Genomic DNA, 22,389 nt, shown 5'->3' on the forward strand with positions numbered 1-22,389 from the left:
TTCTGGCCTGATTGGGGTTCCCAAACAATGAACTGTACAGGCTCTGGGTCTTGTCCTGTTGCCTTGCAAGAGCAGAAAAGCTAATTCATAGCTCTATCAACTACTGAATATAATACAGTCTCAAATATCTAGTAAGTCTGAAGGTAGGCAGTATCAGAGCACATCCTACAGCCTCACTTGAGCAGGAAACCAAGCCAGCAGTCCTACTCACTGTTCTTAGCCAGTAGCACAGCCCCCATCCCCATCCTCAGAGATGTAACAATTGCCTCATTTAAAAATAGACCCTAATAGTAGGCCCCACCTACCCAAGGACATGATCAGCAGACACGCCCAAAACCCAAACTGACCTGACTGGTGATAAATTCTGTCAAAGCAAACCTGTAAAGTGTAAAAGAGGAGCCCAAGCACTCAAATGCACAAATGCCAACCTGATTAACCAAAGATTACGAAAAATCAGGTACACATGACACCATGCAAAAAAATAATAAAGCTCCAATAACTGACCTAAAGAAATGGAGATGCATAAATGTTCAAAGATTTCAGAATAATCCTTGTAAGGAAATTTAGAGAAGTACAAGAAAACACAGACTGATAACTAAATGAAATCAGGAAAACAATGCTAAACAAAATGAAAAATTTGACAGGAAATAGAAACCACCAAAAAAAATAAAATAAGTCAACAAAAGAACTCAATAGAGAGTTTCAAAAATGGGCTTGACCATGTAGAAGAAAGAGTCAGTTACCTGGAGAACAGGACATTGGAAATTACCCAGTCAGAGGAACAAAAAAGTTAAAAGAATGAAAGAAAGTAAAGAAAGCCTATAAGATTTATAGTATACACCATCACCAAAAACAACAAAATTTACATTATAGGAATTCCAGGAGAAGAGAAAGAAAAATGGACAGAAAGTATAGTTAAAGTAATAATACTGAGGCACCTGGGTATCTCAGTTGGTTAAGTATCTGACTCTTGGTCTCAGCTCATGTTCATCTTGGGGTCCTGGGACTGAACCTCATATTGGGCTCCATGCTTGGCAAGGAGTCTGCTTGAGAATTCTCTCCCTCTGCCCCTTCTCTCTCTCCCTCTCTCTCTCTCTCTCTCTAATAAATCCTTTTAAAAAGTAATAAATACAGTAATAATAGCTGAAAACTTCCAAAATCTGGGCAGAGAAATGATCAAATAAATCCATCAGGCCCAAAAGATGCCAAAGAAGTTGAACCTCAATATAGCTTCACAAAAATACATTATAATCAAATTGTCAAAGACAAAAAAATCACTTTAAATCAGCAAAAGAAAAAAGTTACCAGAAGGGAACCTCTATAAGACTACTGATGGTTGGGATCCCTGGGTGGCTCAGAGGTTAAACACCTGCCTTCGGCCTGGGGTGTGATTCTGGAGTCCCGGGATCAAATCCCACACCGGGCTCACTGCAGGGAGTCTGCTTCTCCCTCTGCTTGTGTCTCTGCCTCTGTGTGTGTGTGTGTGTGTGTGTGTCTCACGAATAAATAAATAAAAACTTTAAAAAAAAATAAGACTACTGATGGATTTCTCAAAAGAAATTTTTCAGGATAGGAGGCAGTGGGGTGACATATGCAAAATACTGAGAGTAAGTGTCAACCATGAATTTTAGACCCAGCAAAGCTGTCCTTCCAAAATGAATGTTTCCCAAACAAACAAAAAGCTGAGGGAGTTTATTACCAATAAACCTCCCTTAAAGGAAATGCTGAAGGGAGTTCCTTGAATGGAAGTAAAAGGAAGCTAACTGACACCAGCAAAATATTTAAAAGGTAGAAAAAATATCACTGGTAATGGCAAATATATAGTCATCATTAGATACTACAATGTGCTAACATTGTGTATAATTCACTTACAACTCTAATTTAGAAATAAAAAATGAACATAGTAGAAATAACCACATCTACAGTAATTTGTTATTAGTTATACAACATAAAAAACATTATATTGTAACATCAATAACCAAAAATGTGAGGTGGAGAAGTAAAACTGTAGAGTTCATGAATTCTATTGAAGTTGTAACACCTATTTTAAAATAGGTGTTATAAGATTAAGATATTTATAAGTTTATACATTTAAGATGGAAGTCTCAAGATAACCACAGCAGAAAACATGTAATAATTATACAACAGAACACAACAAAGAAGTCAAAGCACACTGATACCAAAGGACAAAAAAGCACACCAAAAAAAGGCAGCAGGATAAGAAACAAGAAACAACAGATCTACGAAACAAGAAAACAATTAACAAAATGGTAATAGGAAGTCTTTACTATCAATAATAACTTTAAACATAAACAGATCAAATTCCCCAAATAAAAGACACAGTTTAACCTGATTAGCAATCAAAACATTTGTGAAAATAACTGAACTAAATCCACAAATAAAGGAAGAAGAAAACATAGATCTAAACAGAACTATTTCATTCATCAATTTGGTCATGGTTCATTCTAAGTTACAAAGAAAATGGGAAACCTTAAAAAAAATGCAGTCTGTAAAATGAATCAATGAAAATGTACCACAAGTCATGAGATGGTCAGAAAGTATGTGGCTGTAATTGCAATATGGTGAACCATCCAAAGGAAATGAGCACTGATGCTTCAAATGATCTTGAGATTAACCACTTACTTAATGACAGCACAAAGCAAGGCATATATTTGAATGTAGTTAAGAGAGTAAAGAGGTTAAGGCCACAGAGTTCTCATTTTGTTTCTTCAGGGGAGAGCAGAGGTACAGTACAGTTTCACCAATTCACAATCACAAGAAATAGAGGCAAGCTCATTCAAAAAACCTGAAAGTCATGTGCAAACTTCTTCCTGGATTCTCTCTTAAGATCTTGCACTATATGCATGAAATCAAACCCTGAAAATTTCTAGCAAGCACTGCTGCTTCCCTTCTCTGTTTCCCTTTCTCATCCTCCCCTCATCCCCCACCCGACCCCCACCCGTCTTTCCTCATCCCCTCTTTCCCCTTCTTCCGCTCCTCTGATCATTTGCAAAGGCAGCTATACTAGTTTCTGAACTGGTAAGGGAAGGGATGATTAAGAAAACTGAAGTGAGAAATGAAATAATATCCAAAAGGAATGCAAAGGCCCAAGCTTTTTTTTTTTAAAGTATATTTTGAAGAGATTACAAAATATTTTTATGAAAAACATTATTCACAGTAATCATATTATAGAGCTAGATGCTTCCACAAATATGGGGAAAAGATGTATGCATCCACACTGTACATACATGGCTTCCACTCTTGGCTGTATGACCAGTCAGGATAGATCCAACCAAAGGCAAAACAATGTCCTACAGGTTTTGTGTGAATGATTAATAGGTCTATGACAGAAACAAAGTGTCATAAAATAAGTGTATCAGGATGAAGTAAGTAAGTACTGATGGTAGCAATCTCCATTGGCCAGGAGGTTTATTTTTGTATACACCCTTGGTTCCTGACTAAGCCACTAACAGACAATGATTTAGTGCATTTCAGTCTTTACTTTTATTTAAAGCTAGATTCATAAAACGGATGCATCTGCCAAAGGCTGTAAGCTTTTTGGAGGCAATCACCAGAACCCCAAGTAAAAAATATACGACAGTGAAAGTACATCTGCTTGAACACAAGCATGTATAATTAATTCTGCTTGTGGCAAACCTGAGAACAGTAAAGGTGATTACGTAGTTATCAGTTTGAGACTCTGAGAGCCCTATCATTCTAGAGCCTGAGTTTCTATCATTTCTTCAACTTCATATCTGTAACTCCTTTCCTATTGCTGATGTGAAAAACTACTACAAATGTAGTGCTTTACATCAATATGAATTTATTATCCTATAGTTCTGGAAGTCAGAAGTCTAAAATGGGTCTTACAGGGCTAAAGTAAGTGTTGGCAGGCTGCACTCCTCTTGAGGGGTCTTGTAGAATCTGTTTTCTTGCCTTTTCTAGCTTCTAGAGGGGGTTCTCATTCTTTACTTTGTGGCTTTCTTTCACCTTCAAAGCTAGCTACCTCATCACTCTGACCTCTGCAGTCACCATCAGGTCTCTTTTTCTGTCTCCTCTACTTCTCTCTCCAGAGATTAGGACATGGACATCTGTGGTGGGAGCCATTATTCTATCACAACACCCTGCATGACAATTTTATAGAAAGCTGCCTTTTGTAATGGAGGAAAAATCATTTAAAATTCAAAAGTGCTCTACATTTCAGGAATATTTCCCCAACTTTCCCAGCAACTATTATTCGCTGAAAGAGGATCAAGTGACACCAATTTGAGGACTCCATATAACCCTCTACCTTGTAAACTGTATACTGAGTTTCCTCAGGCTGGTAAATTATAAAACTTAAGAACTTTAAAAGAAACGAAACTGGGATTCATAAGGAAATCAGAGGATACTCTTATCACAATGACATGATATATGATAGACCCAGGCATATACAAGTAGAGACAAATGAAAAAAAAGAAAATGAAGTTATTTTTTTCCAAATGCAATATAAATCTTCAGACAGACTTCAACTTTGTGCTACCAAAAAAAAAGGAAGCTATGGGAGCACCTGAGTGGAACATTTGGCTAAGCATTCAACTCTTGATTTTGGCTCAGGTCATAATCTCAGGATAGTAAGATCAAGCCCTAAATCAGGCTCTGCACTTAGGACAGAGTCTGCTTAAGACTCTCTCCTTCTCCCTCTGCCCCTCCCGGTCCCTGTACATGTACCTCCTCTCTCTCTAAAATAAACAAATAAATCTTTAAAAAGGAAAAAAAAAAAAAGGAAACTATGTTTTCAGATAGACCTAGATCTTAAAATCTTTATTGACCTGATTGGGGCAGCAAAGACACTCATCTTTTTGCTAATCATGTAAGAAAATGTGTCACTTCTGTGTCAACAAATATTTTAAAAGCTACAGTATGTTAGGTGAGTTTCATGGATTAAAAAGAAAAGGCTATACTTGTCCATGATAAAGACCCAATTGATTTAGAAAAGGAAACAACAGGAGGGTGGCTACGTTTAGCAGGAGTGTCTACTGTTCCCTGTGGCAGAACTTTTGCCAGCTCTTGGTTCTGGAATCATTCAGCTGCTGTAACACTCCCAATCAAGCAGTGTTGTAAAAGTGCCCTTAATGTCCAATTTTTATCACCATTCCATGAGCACTTCATTGACAACCTAATGGTTGTCATGGTTCCCAAGTTGTGCTGCACTTTCAAGATAGTTCTGGGGAGTTCAGTTTCAACAACATACTGCACTGCATTCCTTTTGATGATCTTATCTTTGCAAAGCTAGGTCTATATCAGTGCTGTGACAAAATGGGCTGCATAAAAATAAGTGTAGACAGGAAATAGTCAATAGTCAAATCCAATTCCAATGTCTGAGATTTCATTCAGGGCCTAAGAAGGGAACATAACTTATTTGAAAGTAATTATGGTTAAGACTGGAATAAAAGTATTTTTCTTTGAACTGATGTGTATTTTTTCAAATGACATAATTTTTTCAAGTTATTCTGCAAAATTAATACTTAGTAATTTGTTTTAATCTAACTACTTAATAAATGAAAGTGTTGGGCATTTCTTTGGGCCTAGAGTGCTATGAAAACATTACAAAGATATTAAGGATACCTTGAATCAAAGTTTGGGAATTTTGGATTTATCCTCTTCCCTTTAAGATGTTCACAAATACTGGCTCTCCTATTTCACTGACAAAACCTAGTACCCAGAAGACCACATCTTCATCTGTTATAGGAAAAAGTGTGCAGTATCCACGTCTCCTGGAAAATCTCCCTTTCTCTCCTGCTTTCCAGAAAACTTCTCTCTTCTCCCTAAGAAATCATACCATGGCAATTACTTGTTCTTTGGCTGCCAAGCATTTGAGCCTCTTCCTTTTTTGGGAAGTCTCCACCATCAGAAGACACATTGGGAAACAATTGGATTCCTATTATAAAAGCTAAAATAGCAGGCTATTCACTTGCCCAGGCTTCCTGTTGCCTGGGAACAAATGCCCAATACATGTTTAGCCAACAAGATACACTGCTTCTAGAACTACGAATGGGATCCAGAAAAAAACAAGGAGTGGTATGAGCATGGTGGCTACAGAGTCAGCAACATTCAGTCTCAAAGACAAAAGAAGCAGCGGTACCAGCAGTAACATCCAGTGTCACTGTAGCAGCCAGGACCCAGCAGTCATGGGTGTCAAGAACACTGCTTCTTTGGGAAGTTGTAGTTATGTGAGTGCTTATTCGGCCTCTTCAATCCTTACTATTTTCTAAGTCTGATTCTACAATGTCCAATAGATTTCAAAAAACTTCATTTCTTTCTGCTTTAATCATCCTCAGTAACTTCCTGTCAGTTGTGAGTAAAATCATGATGTATATAGCTCCCTAAACACAATCTTATTTCTACAGAAGGTTTATAAGCCTCCCAACATGATAAAGTTACACAAAATAACACAAATAAAACTCAAACAAGTGAATCAACTCCAGGCAACAAAACTCATTTTGAATAAAGCATCTTGCCAAAAATTCCAAACTCCCCCCACAATTATCACAGGGGATTAGAATGTGGAAAAGTAAAGAGATGACATCCTGTCTTGGAATACTACACAGTTCCAGAGTTAGGACAATGGAGAAATATGCAGCCCCTCCACACATTCCCTTTGTCTGTAGTGGCAAGGCAGTCCCACTGCTGATTTCTCTGCTTAGTTCATTTAGAATAAGACCTAAATCACTTGCTTTTTATGGGTAAGGCTGACATAACCTTAAGTAGAGCAATATGAAATGTGCCACTATAACATATGAAATTGACATTTCACGTCCATTTTAGATACAGCTTGATGACCTTAGTCTAAAAGAGCCATTTTAAGTGAGAACCAGAGTTTTATTTTTTGACAGATGGGTGCCATGGCTAGAGAATTTATCTACATTATATCTGAACTCAAGTATGATCTACACAATTATTTTGATTCAATGGATTTAGACACTGTCAAGATATTCTTCCTCTCCCGGATTCTAATTTGTTATGTCACAGATGTCCTATTTAAAGACCTTTTTTTTTTTTTTTTTTGTATTTCAATCACATGAAGCCAGATGACATGTAACTAGTCCTTCAAACTGATAATCCATATATTTCTATCTTTACTCATCTGGGGTTGTTGGAGAAGAAGAGAATTTACAATCAATTAATCCCCATAGTACACTAACAAAAAAGCAAACAAACATGGCCAATTCTGTTGAGTAGTATCTATAATTACAAATACCATAAAGTACATTATATTTGTTTATATACCTGGAATACTGGATTCCTTTCTTTCTTTCTTCTTTTTTTTCCATCAAGGAAGCAATGTAACCCTTTCATTTTTAAGAATTATACACTGACAAATTACTGTCATATCACTTCTGAAATACAACTCTCTAAAATATTAAAAAAGTAGTTTAAATAATACATTAACAGTGAGAATCTGTGTGTTTTATTAAACTTGCCAAAACAAAAACACAAAAATGGGAGAATATTATGAATTTGTTCATAAAGACTAAATAATGGAGTATGAAAAACTTGTCCTTGAATTGCTACCTGGCTATAACATTTTTCTTCTCTTGTACAGTTTCTCCTACATCAGTGTATTTTTAGTCATTTTTTCAGTCATCAACAAAAGAAAATACAACATAGGCTGGTATAATCAAAATGAAAATTTAATGGTTGATATAAATGAATTCCACAACTAAATTGGCTTCAGGTACAATTTCATCCACGGATAAAGATGGAATCATGTGTTTAGCTCTTTCATCCTTTGAAATGAATACATTTTCAATCAGTGCCTCCCTTTAGGATGGCAGAATGATAGCCAAGAACTTGGGATTACACCCTCATCCCTCAAAATACAGAAGTAAAGAAAATAAAGTCTTAGAATTAGTATCAACAGACCTAAATGGATCATCTGAGATCATGGATCCATACCTGAATGAGAAGTATAGCCAAATGCCTCCTAGAACACTGCCTACAACACAAATTCAACCCTAAGACCAGGGATGAAGCCAATAGCTCACAGATCAAACAAGGGAAAATTAGTGTTTATCAGAATGGAGATGGACTATGAACTTCAATGGGTTTTGCTGTTTCATGGCAGTAGCCTCTTCTCTCCAATTAGACATAAGTTACAAGAAGCCAGGAACCATTTCCCATACTTATGATAACCCCTTCTGTTCTAAACAACCAATCTGGACACAGATCAGGCAATTAGGTATAAAGACAATAAACAGTGCATTTTTATTTTAGTTCATTTTTAAGATTTCATTTATTCATGAGAGACATAGACATATAGGCAGAGACATAGGCAGAGGGAGAAGCAGGCTCCCTGTGGGGAGCCTGATGCAGGACTCAATTCCAGGACCCTGGGACCATGACCTGAGCCAAAAGTAGACGCTCAACCACTGAGCCATCCAGGTGCACTCAACAGTGCATTTTTAAATCACAAAGTTCCAGGGTGCCTGAGTGGCTCAGTCAGTTAAGCATGTCACACTTGATTTTGGCTCAGGTCATGATCTCAGGGTCTTGAGATGAAGTCCTGCATCAGGCTCCATGCTGGGCTAGAGGCTGCTTGCCCTTGCTCATTCCCTCTGCTCCTCCCCACTGTATGCTCCCTCTCTCTCAAAAAAATAAATAAATAAAATTAATTAATTAATTAATTAAATCACAAGTTTCTCATATTACCTCTTCATTTGCATCAGCCAGCTCTACCTATTCTCCCCAAAATTTCTTTTATTTTTTTAAAGATTTTATTTATTTATTCATGAGATAGAGAGAGAAAGAGAGAGAGAGAGAGAGAAAGAGAGAGACAGGCAGAGGAAGAAGCAGGCTCCATGCACGGAACCCAATGTGGGACTCAATCCCGGGTCCCCAGGATCAGGCCTTGGGCTGAAGGCGGCACTAAACCGCTGAGCCACCCAGGCTGCCCTCTCCCAAAAATTTCTATCAACACCATCACTCCATTACTAGCTCTAAAGAGACAACATCAATTACCTCATTCTTTCTCAAATGCTTCCTCTGATGACAACAATCCCAGAATACTAACTTATAACCATATTCTCTCTGGCTCACTTATGCTACCATGCTCCTGTGTTTTTAAGATTTTAAGGCTTAAGAACCACCATTAGGGTGTACAGAATAGAGGAGATTTACTATCTCAAAGCTGATATTAAATATGCTTTTTTTTTCAGACGGTAAGATCTTTGTATTTTATATGACACATTTAGGGAAAATAATATTCCAATGAATATGTCTCTTTCCAAGACCTTAGTATGCAATAGAATCCTTACTCTTGTCCCTAGCCTTCAGCCTATATTCAAGCCTTTTCTTCCTCCTTACCTCAGCTGGCTTCCTCAAGGACTACACAGGCCAACCAAATGTTCTCCTACCTGGTTTGTCATACCCTTTTCAATTCTGGAGCCCAGAGTATTTTTATTTAATGATTTCACTGAAATTCACTAGATTAGAGTTCCTCAACCTTGGCACTATTAGCATTTTGGACTAATACAGGGGCTCTCTCAAGAACAGTAGGGTGTTTAGCAGTATCCCTGGCCTCTACTCATTAGATGCCAGTAACATTCCCCCAGTCATGAGAACCAAAATGTCTCTAGACATTAATAAATATCCCCTAGGGACAAAACTGCCCCCACTAGGCCCCACTGGGCAAAACTGCCCCACTGAACTGAGAACTTCTGCACCAGAGGTTAACTGGAGACATCAGAGGACAACTGGGGACATAAACTATGTTTTAGAGATATCACAAACTTTTAGCAATGATTATATCATTGTTCAAAATATCCAAGTGTTTCTTAAATTAAGGTATCTCCATGTTCTCCTCTTAAAGCTTTTCTATGCTTCAGACCAGATTCTGTCATCCATCAACCTGCTGTCCTGCCTATAAGGTAGTTCTCAGACCCAAACTATGTATGAATTCAAATCACCTGTGAGGCCCTGGAGATTTTCATTTCATAAACTTGGTAGTGGGGCCAAGGAATGAATCTCTATTAATAAAAAGTTTCATAGCTGTTTCTGATACATAGCCCCTGTACAAGCACATTTTTTTCTAAAATTGCAGGAAGGATTGAGAGGCAAATGACCACCAGGAGACCAAACTCCTCTAGACACAAGCAAATATTCTGTCTCCTAATGGAAGTCAGGATGGGCATGTCCCAATTCAATCGTCTTTCCAATAAGTGAAGAAAGATCATAAAACCTCCTTTTACTTCTATGGGCTACTTCATCAGAGGAGGTCAATTTTTCTTTAATTCCATCAGTTCTTAAAGAAGTATCTTTTATAACAGAAGAGCAGACTAAGTCATAGAAAAGAAAATATAGGCTTTATAGGACACATACTCAATTTTCATAAGAAAATCATAAGAAAATAATAAGGCTTTAAATCTAATTCTGAAAAGTGACTTTTAATAAATCAAAAGGTTGTTAAAGGATCTAACCAGTGATAAGTTTGAAAAGGAAAGTAACCCTAAATTGAATAATTCATGAACTCAAGCATACAAGTAATTTCCTAAAATTTTCTAACAATTCAAGCTGCCGTACACATATATTTACTTTGCTACATTAGAATATGAATTTCTCATCCTCAAGGGCTTTCATCTGTCCATTTTAACTCTACAAAGAACCAGTAAATATTACGGATAATATCAACAACATAATTGTTTCATATTACAAATAAGAAACAGGCTCTTTGATTCTGGGTTTGTGATCTAAGACCTAGAAATTGTCCAAACTGGGACAGAAATCCAAGTACTCATATTCTAAGTTCAATATGTAAATTTTCCTTGAAATAAAATCTATGTACAGCTAAGAGAAATACAGAAATCAGAGACTTTTTAAAAAGCTATGGAGAAACTCTGAGTTATTCTCTTTTGAGAATAGATCCAGTGGAATATGTAACTTACTCTTTACAAAGTAGCCTTATCTTCTTCTATCTTCTTCTATTTCCCTGTGCTAGCAGCAATCACTGAATGTATGGAGACTCCAGGTTTATTTATTTATTTTTTGAGACTCCAGGTTTAATAAGACTATGACACTTAAGAAACCTTAAGAATTATATGGTAAAACAGATGGCAGAAAATGTCATTTGGTTGCCAACAACTATAACAGAAAGAAAATAATCACCTTTTTTCTCTAGAGATAAAAGAACTAAATAAAGCTAAAATTAATTGCAGATAGAAGGAGAAAAGCCCAATAGGTGATGATGTCCCAACCAACCCTTACTTGCTCCTTTCTCTCTTCCAACTCCTCCCATTCAACCTACTACAGATTGCTCTGGTGTTCCAATATCAAATCCATAATTTCTTCCCCTCTGTGTACCTCCTACTTCTTTCTTCTTCCTTTGTTTCATTATCTGCTTGCTTGTAACACCACCAAAAAACCAATTTCTCTCTGACATTCACTCCAGCAGCCTTTCCCAATTGTTGGGAAGCTGCTCAGGCAAACTGCTCTTCAACTCTTACTGCCCCTTTCTCAAAATCCAATACATCTTATTTCTCCTATAGTTTCCTAGACAAAGAGTCTATATAAACAGAGAAATGGGCCCTGTGTCATTCAGAATGAGGACCCATCGGATGTTCTATATATTGTTATTGCCATAACAATAAAGGTCTATTATTATAGAAAATCCCACTCATACGAAAAAATAAATATGAGTAAAGAAAAGACAGAATTTTAAAAACTCCTCCAAGTAAGGAAAAAGGATGACCAACTTGGCTGCCAGCCAATCACAAATATTCACTCTCTATACTTGTCCAGGGAATACAAAATGATCACTATCCTCATCACAATGGCAAATTATAATGAAACCTCTGAGGATATTAGGGAGAAAGGCCTTGGTTTCAGGATTGTCAAAACAATTATAATAAAACAGCTGCTCACCTTCGTATGAGGAATTTAACACATTATCTCCCTTCTTCTTCACAACAAGCTTGTTTTTGAGTATCTAGTGTGGATAACAAACCACCCAGAAACTCTATGACTTATTACCATGAATTATTAGTTCTCCTATTTCTGTGAATGGGCTCAGCTGGGCAGCTATCCCTTGGAGTTTTCCACGCAATTATAGTCAGAAAGCACTTAAGACTGAAATTATCAAATGTCTTGGCCAGGCGGGGTTATCCATGGTAACACACATGTCTAGCTCAGCAAGCGGGACAACTGCAATAGCACTTCTCTGGCCAGCAGTCACTCTTTCTTCACATGACCAGCCTGAGCTTCCTCACAGCATTTTTGTCAGACTTCCAACATGGCAGTGGCTTCCCCCCAGAGTGATCATACCATGAAATAAAGTGGATGCTGCAAGGCTCCTTGTGATGTAGTCACAGAAGTCATGAAGCATCACCTCCATTACATCTAGTGATGACACAAGGCCAGCCCAGATTCAGTGTGGGAGATGACCACACCAGGTAGAAACTTCCAGAGGCTCTTTGGACCATCTTAGCTAACATGATGCCTACTGGGTAACCAGCGGAAAGTACTGTTTGAAATTACAAACAAGAAACAGACTCTCTAATTTTGGGTCTGTGATCTAAATCCTAGAAATTATCCAAAATGGGACAGGATTCCAAGTATTCAGATTCTAAGTTCAATGTTCAGCCCATACCAGTCAGATGACAATGTTAAAATGGATTACACTTAAAAAGATGAATGAAGTTTTCATCCAAATGTTAATTTCACCTACAATTAATTAACTGTCCATGGAGTGGACATTTCGGGGCAGCCCACTATCCCACATTAGTCACATCTTCTTTTGTTAATAGCTATCCATTTTTCTTTAGGAACACTGCTCCACCCACACAAGACTCAAGATGTCCTATTCTGCCTTAGCTAAGGAAAGCACATGCTCAACTATCTCCTCTCTCTCTTCTATTCTTTCTCTTTTTCAGCTCTTAAACATAGTGGCAAAAGGACTGCAATGTTTGAAGCACATTTATTTTAGTGCAATGTATTGGCAGAATGCCAACTAATTGTTGCTGATGAAACTCCTGCCCTACCCCTGTTATCCTCTGCCTGGTAGTCAGGCCACTTGATGCATTTCCCATAAATTCCCAGGTGAGATACACTGGATCTGTGGTAATGGAATAGGAAGGACACTGTAGTGTTGTACATACCAGATCTGGATCTAACCCAGCTCAGTTTAAATATGATTCAGCCACTACTTCCTTACTAGGTGTATGCATCCTTAGGCAAATCACTTAAATTCTATGAAGCTGTTCCTCACCTGTAAAACCAAATGAACAAAACTTTCTTCAAAGAATTGCAAAGATTAAATGAGATGATACAAGTTAAGCACAAGGTCTGGCTTGTAGTAAGCACCTCAGTAATTGTTAGCTATTACACTTAATATTACAGGTCCATAATTGCTTATCTGCAATTCTAATATCTAAAAAGTTCTGAAAATCAAATCCATTGTCAGCAAAACCTGAAATGGGGCTCCCTGTAATCTTTACACCATTCAAGTGGCTATTCTTTTTTCACTGCAGAAATGTCAATATGCGTGGGTGTTGCCCAATATCCTACTGGAATAACAAAGGGCACATACCACAGCAGTATAACACCCTTTTTAAAAGATAAAAATCTAAAACACTTTTGACCCCAAAACTTTCAAATAAAAGAGTATAGACCTGTAAATTATTATTATTTATGAAATTTAAAATAAAAACTGCATATATTGAGAAGAATGGCTATGGAGAACTGGGAATGATCCCCCCAAAAATGCAACTATTTATCAACATCCAGAAGTTATATGAAAGCCAATTTCAATAACAAACAAACATTTTACACTGAACTAATACTGCTTATATAGACAAATTGTGCCAAAGGAACAAATTTACATATAATTGGATAAGCTACTCTACAAATACCGTACTTCTAGTTAAGGCATGTAATTAGAACTGCATCTTCTGGCTTTTAAATTTAGTGTGTGTTTAAGAATTATATTTTATTACCTGAATAAATACCATTGGTTCCACACTTGTAGGTTTCTCACGGGCTGCTGTTCACTCATATCATACCCTCTTACTCACACTGAATTAGAAAAATCAGAGGTTTGAATTATAATCCCACCCTGGGACTGTTGCTTTTGCTTATACTGTCAGAGCTGGCTCTCAGTAGTTCAGAGCTCCAGAATAAAAGACTAAACCACTGTAGTATCCTTTCTCTAGGGTTAAATTTTAACTTCACACTAAAGATTCTGAGGCTCTCTTTCCAAAATTAAAATGTAAAGTTGAGGATAAACATGTACAAATTCCCCATATGATAAATACAAAAATTATAATTTGTTAAAAAGGAGGCAGCAGACCCAAAATGGAGTTACTTATGTTAAACAACATACCAGCAAACCAATGCTTAATCTCTAACCTAACTGCAGTTCCAATCATCCAGGAATGTAACCTTTAACCAGTCAACATAGAATTACCTGGTCAGCACTAGTGAGATGTTCCACAGTACAGGACCCTTCCATTCCCCTTGGGAGGGAAGCCTGGCCTGAACAGTGCATTCTTTGCTAATAATTTCCTTTCTCCATCTTCAAATACCTTTCCTTTTCTACAGCTCTGTAGAGCTCCTTTCTATTACTACATGGGATACTGCCTGAATCATGAATTGCTGAATAAAGCCAATTTGACCTTTAAATTTACACACTGAAATTTTCATTTGACAATTCAAACCAGAGTGGCGTGTGGAGAGCCTTATTACTTCTGATTATGAATAAAGTTGTGATGCATTCTATCATTTTTCTACCATAGCTTTTTAGACCATTTTTTAAAAACTTAAGATATACCTTATTTATTTTTGTATTAAGTTTTTAAAATATTAATTCCAGTATAGGTACAAAGCGTTATATTCACTATAGGTGTACAATATAGTGATTCAACAATTTTGTATGGTTCTCAGTGCTCATCGAGTACATTAAATGTACTCGTTAATCCCCATCACCTATTTCACTCATCTCTCCACCCACCCACCCCTCACTTAAGATATATTTTAATTTACAGTATAAATGGTTTTTGGGAGCAGGCAAATGATAATAGGTAAAATTTATATATAATGCCAGCTTTAAAAAAGCCTTCATTTCAGAAAACATGTCTATTTGCCAAAACTGCAAGATTCATTCATGAAATCACCAAAGAAATTTGTTTGAAAGGATCTGTTCATATAAACACTGATACTGGTATGCCATTTTATGTACAATCCAGTTAAGTAGGTAAATGAAGAAAATGAGTTCTATAAAAGCCAGGAAGTTTGTTCAAGGTCATGAAGTTAACTAGCAAGCAGATGGGGCAAAAGACCATTCATTAAAAACAATCTAATAGCACGGTGAAGAGCTTCTCTCCAAAGTCTTCAGTATATTTTCAGTTTTCATGAATTTTTCAGAGAGCATCTGTTTTTAAGTAAGTAGAAACATATCCAGGGAAAATAAGACCCGTTATAAGAAATTAAAATCCACGTTCAGACACATGCTCTTCTTTACATGTTTGCTAAAGGAAATTAATGCCATCAACACTTGATTATTTCCAAGAATACAAGAGAATACAAAAATAGCATATCTAAAATAACTTTCTTTATCCATCCCCACACTGTTTAAAACAACTAGCTTCTTCTCATAAATCTAAGGATAAGGAAGCCAAAGGTTCTTTTTTTCTCATTACAAATAACTCATCCAGCAACCAAAGAAGGTCTCTCATATGTTGTTTTAGAAGAGTATTTGCAAACAATGGTGTATGGGCTCTTAATGCCACAAGAAGAGTTTTGAGCTATTTTAATGTAATAGTACATTTAAAATCTTGAGAAATTCAGGGTTAAGTTTGAAAAATTCTTTTATTTCATTTTCCATACATATAATATATTCTATACATTTTCCATATTGTATTTTGGAAAATAATTCTCTATAATACATCATAATTAATCCAGATTTAAGATTACTATAAAACCAGGATCCCTGGGTGGCTCAGCGGTTTAGTGCCTGCCTTCTGCCCAGGGTATGATCCTGGAGTCTTGGCATCGAGTCCCACATCAGGATCCCTGCATGGAGCCTGCTTCTCCCTCTGCCTGTGTGTGTCTCTGCCTCTCTCTCTCTCTCTCTGTGTGTCTCTCATGAATAAATAAATAAAATCTTTAAAAAAAATATTACTATAAAACCAAAATCTAGCCTATTTTTTAATGTTTCTAGTAATGGCTCAATACATGATGAGACACCCTATTTATTTTTAGACCATTCCACTCATTTGCCTCCCTGTGGTTTCCTTAATATGTCTTGGTTCTTACCTCTATGTAAATGCAAAACAGATCTTCCATTTAAAAGCTTTTTGAATAAGTGAGGATGTCTACTCTAATCCTATGCACTGAATTTCCATCACCATAAGCTAAATAACCTAAATTCTTCTGGTTTGGATGCTATCACTTTCCAAACTGACCTCATGATATATGTGTTTTGGAGATTAAAGTAATACAGATCACAGTCCTCAGAGTGTGATCATTGTCAACACTGGATGAATATTGACCCAAAGACTCACTGTCTTTGAGACCTTGACAGGTTAGCTAACTTTCTCTAAGCCTCACTCATTAGGAAAACAGTAATAATGATAGTTCTTGCCATTGTGATGTTTCTGTGAACATTAAATTTAATATATTGAATGTGCCACATGAGAAGTATTAGCTGCTATCCATATGTCCATTTTGAAATACATATTTTCTTTTAGCCAACTTAAAAAAATAGAATTCACCAAGTACTCAACAGTGACTGATTGGCTCAGGGTTGTAATCAGCAGGTAATGGAACAGTGAGGAAAGAAACTGGCAGAGGATTAAAAATAAACCACAAATTATCGGCAAGTAGATAAAGCCCTGACTGCATAATCATTACCAAACAGACTCTATCTTTGTCTTCCCATGTAGTAACATGTCACTTTCTTTTAAGGGTTTCAGTGAAACACACTCTGCAAAAGCTTTCAATTTGAACAAGAAAGGGAGTGTAGAAATAAACAGCTTGTAACAACATAGACTTCAACTTTTCCGTACTCTGCTTGAAAGAATGGCATTCAGAGACAGAACAAAATTCAGTGTCAAGTAATTTTCTACTCATGATCTGATGCCACTCAACTTTGAGTTTGCTTTTAGCTATACCAGTGGAGCTTACAATCTTTTAATTCAGTACATGAGTTATAGTTCCCTATGGCACCTTTTAAGCACTGGCAAGGTTCTACAATAATAATGAATGTAGCTCCATTGAGCCCAAACCTCTAGCATCTCATAGATGGAAGAACTGTTGGCTCTGAGGAGCTGAACTGAACTCAGCACATATTTCCAATATAGATTCTGATCCTTGTACAACCGGTAGAGTTGCGCAGAACTCTTGACAGGAGTATAAAAAGTTAAGAGACTCAAATTATTGGTCATGTAATTTCTTTGATATTTTAGGAATGTTCTTGTTTCTAGCAATCAATTCAAAAAAGTGAATAGAGGAAAGAGATAAGTTTCAATCATGTACTTGTTCTCAAAGGATTATTATTACAGTTAAATTAACCTGAATTTCCCACTATATTAGGATCATGCAATCCCTGTCTCACTCACTCCACTTAATTCAAATGAATTCTTAAAAAAAAATGAGAGGGATCCCTGGGTGGCTCAATGGTTTAGTGCTGCCTTCAGCCCTGGGCATGATCCTGGAGTCCCAGGATCAAGTCCCACATCAGGCTCCCTGTATGGAGCCTGCTTCTCCCTCTGCCTGTGTCTCTGTCTCTCTCTCTCTGTCTTTCATGAATAAATAAATAAAATCTTTAAGAAAAAAAAATGAAAGAGATAGAGGTGAAAGAAAGAAGAAAGAAAGAAAGAAAGAAAGAAAGAAAGAAAGAAAGAAAGAAAGAAAAGAAAAGAAAAGAAAAGAAAAGAAAGAAGAGAAAGAAAGAAAGAAAGAAAGAAAGAAAGAAAGAAAGAAAGAAAGAAAGAAAGAAAGAAAGAAAGAAAGAAAAAAAGAAAAAGAGGGAGGGAGAGAGGGAGAGGGAGGGAGGGAGGGAGGAAGAGGGAGGCCTGGGTGGCTCAGCGGTTGGGTGGCTGCCTTCGCCTCAGACAATGATCCTGGGATCCGAGATCAAGTCCTGCATCAGGCTCCTGCGAAGAGCCTGCTTTTCCCTCTGCCTATGTCTCTGCCTCTCTGTGTGTCTCTCATGAATAAATAAATCTTGAAAGAAGAAAGAAGAAGAAAAAAGAAAGAAAAGAAAAGAAAAGAAAAGAAAAGAAAAGAAAAGAAAAGAAAAGAAAAGACGTAAAGAGAGAAAGAAAAAAAGAGCAAAAGGCATCCACTAGGTTCTGAAGGCTGATTCCCAGGAAGATACTTCTGAGACTTCTCTAATGTAACTGTTATCTCAGAACACGAAGCCACTCCCTTACCCACCCATATCAGGACTGTGGTGGATACCTGGTAAAGGGTAGCTGATCCCAGAGCAGTACTCTACCAGGTGGCCCCTAGCAAGAACACAGCTCCCAGGACTAGGAAGATCCAGTCTTTTCATGAAAAAAAAGAGAGGTAATTCACTTGGCAAGATAGAGAGAGAGAAACAGCAAGTGCGCAGAGACCACAAAGATGAGAAAGAATGAATGGCTAAATCTCAGTAACTATGTAACAGTGGAACAGAAATCCTTAAACTGTTAATGCTCCCAAAGAGGTGAATGTCAAAAGATCCCACATAACCTGCTAGTCCTAAACTTTCCTGTCCTAGTTGAGGTCCAGGTGTATGACAGTTGTGTAGCTTCCCAAAATTCCCATCCAAACATTCCATGTGGAAGACATTTCCCTCTTCTTTATGCCTATATTTCACTTTCTGATGTGCCCCCATTATTATTTAACAGAACCTAAATAAGTCTCCACTGCTTGTAACCAAAGGAGGACAAAACACATCTAAAAGTAAGAAAGGAGTTACTTGATAAGTTTTCAACCATGTTTAAAGTACACTCTCCCTTCCTCCTCTCAATCTTTTCATACACAGCACTTAGTTTTATATATCTAATTAACCTAATTATCATTCCATTCAAAACAATTATGTGCTTAAGCAGCTAACACCATCAAGTATAGTGCTATAGAACAGAAGGTACTCAGTAAATCTTATTAGTTAATGACTAAATAAATCCTACAGAACAAAAAAATTATTAAATCAATATTTCTTAATTATAAAGCATAAATCTACTAGAAACCCAGATCTCTACTTTTTATTGCCCAGAAAGTACAAGAAAAGGTGTCAGATAAAACCAAAAGTAGAATTCACTCAGATTTACTAAGGATTTTAATATTAGTGACTGTGTGACATAATGAAATGTGCCATGTGTTGGGAATACAAAGGAAGCACAATTATCTCATACTCTAAGAAAAGATATGGACAAGAAAATATAACACATAGTAGAGACACAGTATTCATTCTCCATTCTATCTCATAAGGGCCTAAGGGCTCTAACTAGATAGAAATCAGTGAGCTCCCTAAAAAAACAAAAACAAAACCATACATATTGATGGGCAGTCCATAGAGACAGTAGATTTAACACTCAGACATTGCAATAGCTATATTTACAGCTCCATAATCAATCATAGTAAGATAACATAATAAGTCTCCACTGTCTTATTTTTAAGAAATCATAGTAAGATAACACTATAGGAAGGTCTTCTATTTTTTTTTTTTTAACTTTTTTTTTTTAATTTTTATTTATTTATGATAGTCACAGAGAGAGAGAGAGAGAGAGAGAGAGAGAGAGGCAGAGACATAGGCAGAGGGAGAAGCAGGCTCCATGCACTGGGAGCCCGACGTGGGATTCGATCCCGGGTCTCCAGGATCGCGCCCTGGGCCAAAGGCAGGCGCTAAACTGCTGCGCCACCCAGGGATCCCTAGGAAGGTCTTCTAATACAACACAGCCACAATCAATGCCAAATATACCCATCAAGAAAAAAATCCTAAACATGATAGGAATTTTAAAATTAAAACATACATACACATACATACACGCATACAAAACAAGAATCTTAAGAAGGAATCCATGACTTCAAAGAGAAAAGAATCCTCTATTTACCAAGCCATTCTTACCTAAAAATGCCCCATTTTTAACAACATTCCAAGATGACTTTAATGGCATGGTTAATGGGGATGAGAAAGTAAGTTTGAGTGCAAATTGAAACTGATATCCTTCTAATTACTATATTGTTCATATTTTTTGTATAATCTCTTCTCCTCTCCCTTACTATCTCACCTCTCCAAAATCTTTCATTGGGCTGGACATTTTACCTGACTTCTGGCACACTCTTAGGCAGAATATGTTGCCTATTGAAAGTGACTTCCCTCTAATCTTCATTCTATGTGCAAGGTTTGCCACAGGGAGATTCCTCTTGCTCTTCATGCTTTGATAGTCTAGAGTTTTATCTTTTGGCTTGTCTTTGTAGAATTGTTATAAGTACTCCTGGCTTTGACTAGTCCACAACTTAAAGTCTTTTCATCTGTTTATATATTTAAAAATTCACCAGGGCCTAATCAAGAAGAATTAATCTGGCCATGTACCTTCTTCGGTACTCCTAATTGCTATTCATTTCAGCTTTACTTGGGGACAGTCAGGATGATGTCAGGTTGCTTGGTGATCCCAAATGTAGTTTTGATGTGTTAAGTGATGCAGGACAAGAGCTGTAAATCTGAAACTCTAACACTCATCCCGTAGCCCCAAAACATAAAGTAAATTTCTAAGGAAACCTCCAATAATAAATCATCATATGTCAACAACTAATTAGTCATTGTAGTGCTAGAAAATTACAGCATCTCAATAAATCTTGTGAGATGTCATTTCAAAAACAGGTTGTGGGTGGTGGGAAGGGACATAACACTGATGGATTTAGTATAAGACAGCATATCTGAACATTCCTCTAAGCAGTGATAACATAGTAGTTGGATCAACCAAAGAAAGGTATGCTTTAGAAAAAGCACCACTTAAAACTGCCTGGATATTGGTCAGCATGGACCTCTTTAATACATAAAGATGAATAAATCTATGTGATTCTGAATGGACAAGTGCAATAATGCAAAATAAAAGGGGAAACACTCATGAAAGCAGGTATAACTATGTTACAACAGTCAACGATGACCTCGTACAAGAATGCCTAATATAAGCTGCATCACTTGGGCATGTGATCACTTGTAACGCTTTGTGAAAATCACTAATGTTGACAGATTATGAAATGAACTTTTGCTAATCACTAGAGGGCTAGTAGATCAATTCAAAAGTTATGAAGACATTGTATAGAGAATGTAAATTCTGACCATTTCTTTGGAGGGCAATCTAGAAATAACTATAAATGTCAAAAATGCAAAACGCACTACTTTTGGACTGAGAAATTCCAACTCCTCTTTCCAGAATTTATTCTACAGATATATTCACATATGTCTACAAAACTAATGTTTATAGTAACAAAAGCCTGTAAAGAACAAAATCATGATGAGCAGGGTTCTAGTATTATGCTCTTGGACAAGGGAATATATATTCCAAGTAGTCATTGGCAAGCAAGAGATGGTTATGTATAGACTATGGGGACTGATATCTAAGATTCATCTTTAAGTGAAGAAAGGTATTCCATGTCATCATCTTTACAATAGATGTTCAGATTTTTCTTTTAATTAAAGAAATAACATACACATGTTCATCTAGAGTAAACACCCCTGGAAAGATAAAGAGATAATAGTAACATTTACTCTAGAGAAAGAACTATCAGAAGATGATAGAAAGACAGTTTAGTTTTGACCAGATACCCTTTCATACTATTAAAATGCACACTCACAGACACATAACCTTTATGGAAAAATAATTTAAAAACACAAAGGGTTATAAAGGCAAACTGAAATGGAAAGTTCAGACATTATCCAGGGAAATTAAACAACATTAATAGCTGGTAAAAATCAATCAAGGTACCAGACCCTACTTCTTCATCAGCACCAGAATTTTTTATTTAATTATTTATGATTTAAATAATAGGAAAGCTAAACACATTTAAAAACTAGTAAAGTATGAAATTAAGGTTTCTATAAGACTCTCAAACTTGTGTCCACCTAAACTAACTTCATTTTCCCAGTGTTACATTTTCCTACATCATTCTGATCACAGCCTTCCCTCCAAACATCCTTTCACTCAGCTCAGTCTAAGGCTTTCTTAACCAATGACAACTTTGTCATTTATACATAATAAGTTATGAATCAACCTCTTCCTTCCCTCCTGTCTCTTTACATGCTATTTTCTTCACTTGGAACTTTCATCTCTGGTGGTTTGTAGGACTAGCATGTTTTCAACTTTCAGTCTCAAAATTCACATTCACCACGAAACCTTTAATTCACTACACTTTATAAGATTCTGCCTA

General features: G+C 36.7%; 1 protein-coding gene across 8 annotated transcripts in view; it reads right to left on the reverse strand.

Moving 5' to 3' along the window:
* CNTN4 (contactin 4) overlaps positions 1-22,389 on the reverse strand; it is a 927,650-nt gene that overhangs the window by 885,757 nt on the left and 19,504 nt on the right. For 2 of the 8 annotated variants that reach the window (XM_077858021.1, XM_077858020.1), the window contains exon 1: positions 11,899-12,285. The exons of the other annotated variants lie outside the window; for them this stretch is intronic. The gene's annotated coding sequence lies outside the window, so the exon portion shown is untranslated. Of the gene's footprint in view, positions 1-11,898; positions 12,286-22,389 lie in introns of those variants that run through there. 8 annotated transcript variants of the gene reach the window in all.

This window comes from Canis aureus, chromosome 19, assembly GCF_053574225.1.
Source record: "Canis aureus isolate CA01 chromosome 19, VMU_Caureus_v.1.0, whole genome shotgun sequence".
Classification (NCBI taxonomy): Eukaryota; Metazoa; Chordata; class Mammalia; order Carnivora; family Canidae; genus Canis; species Canis aureus.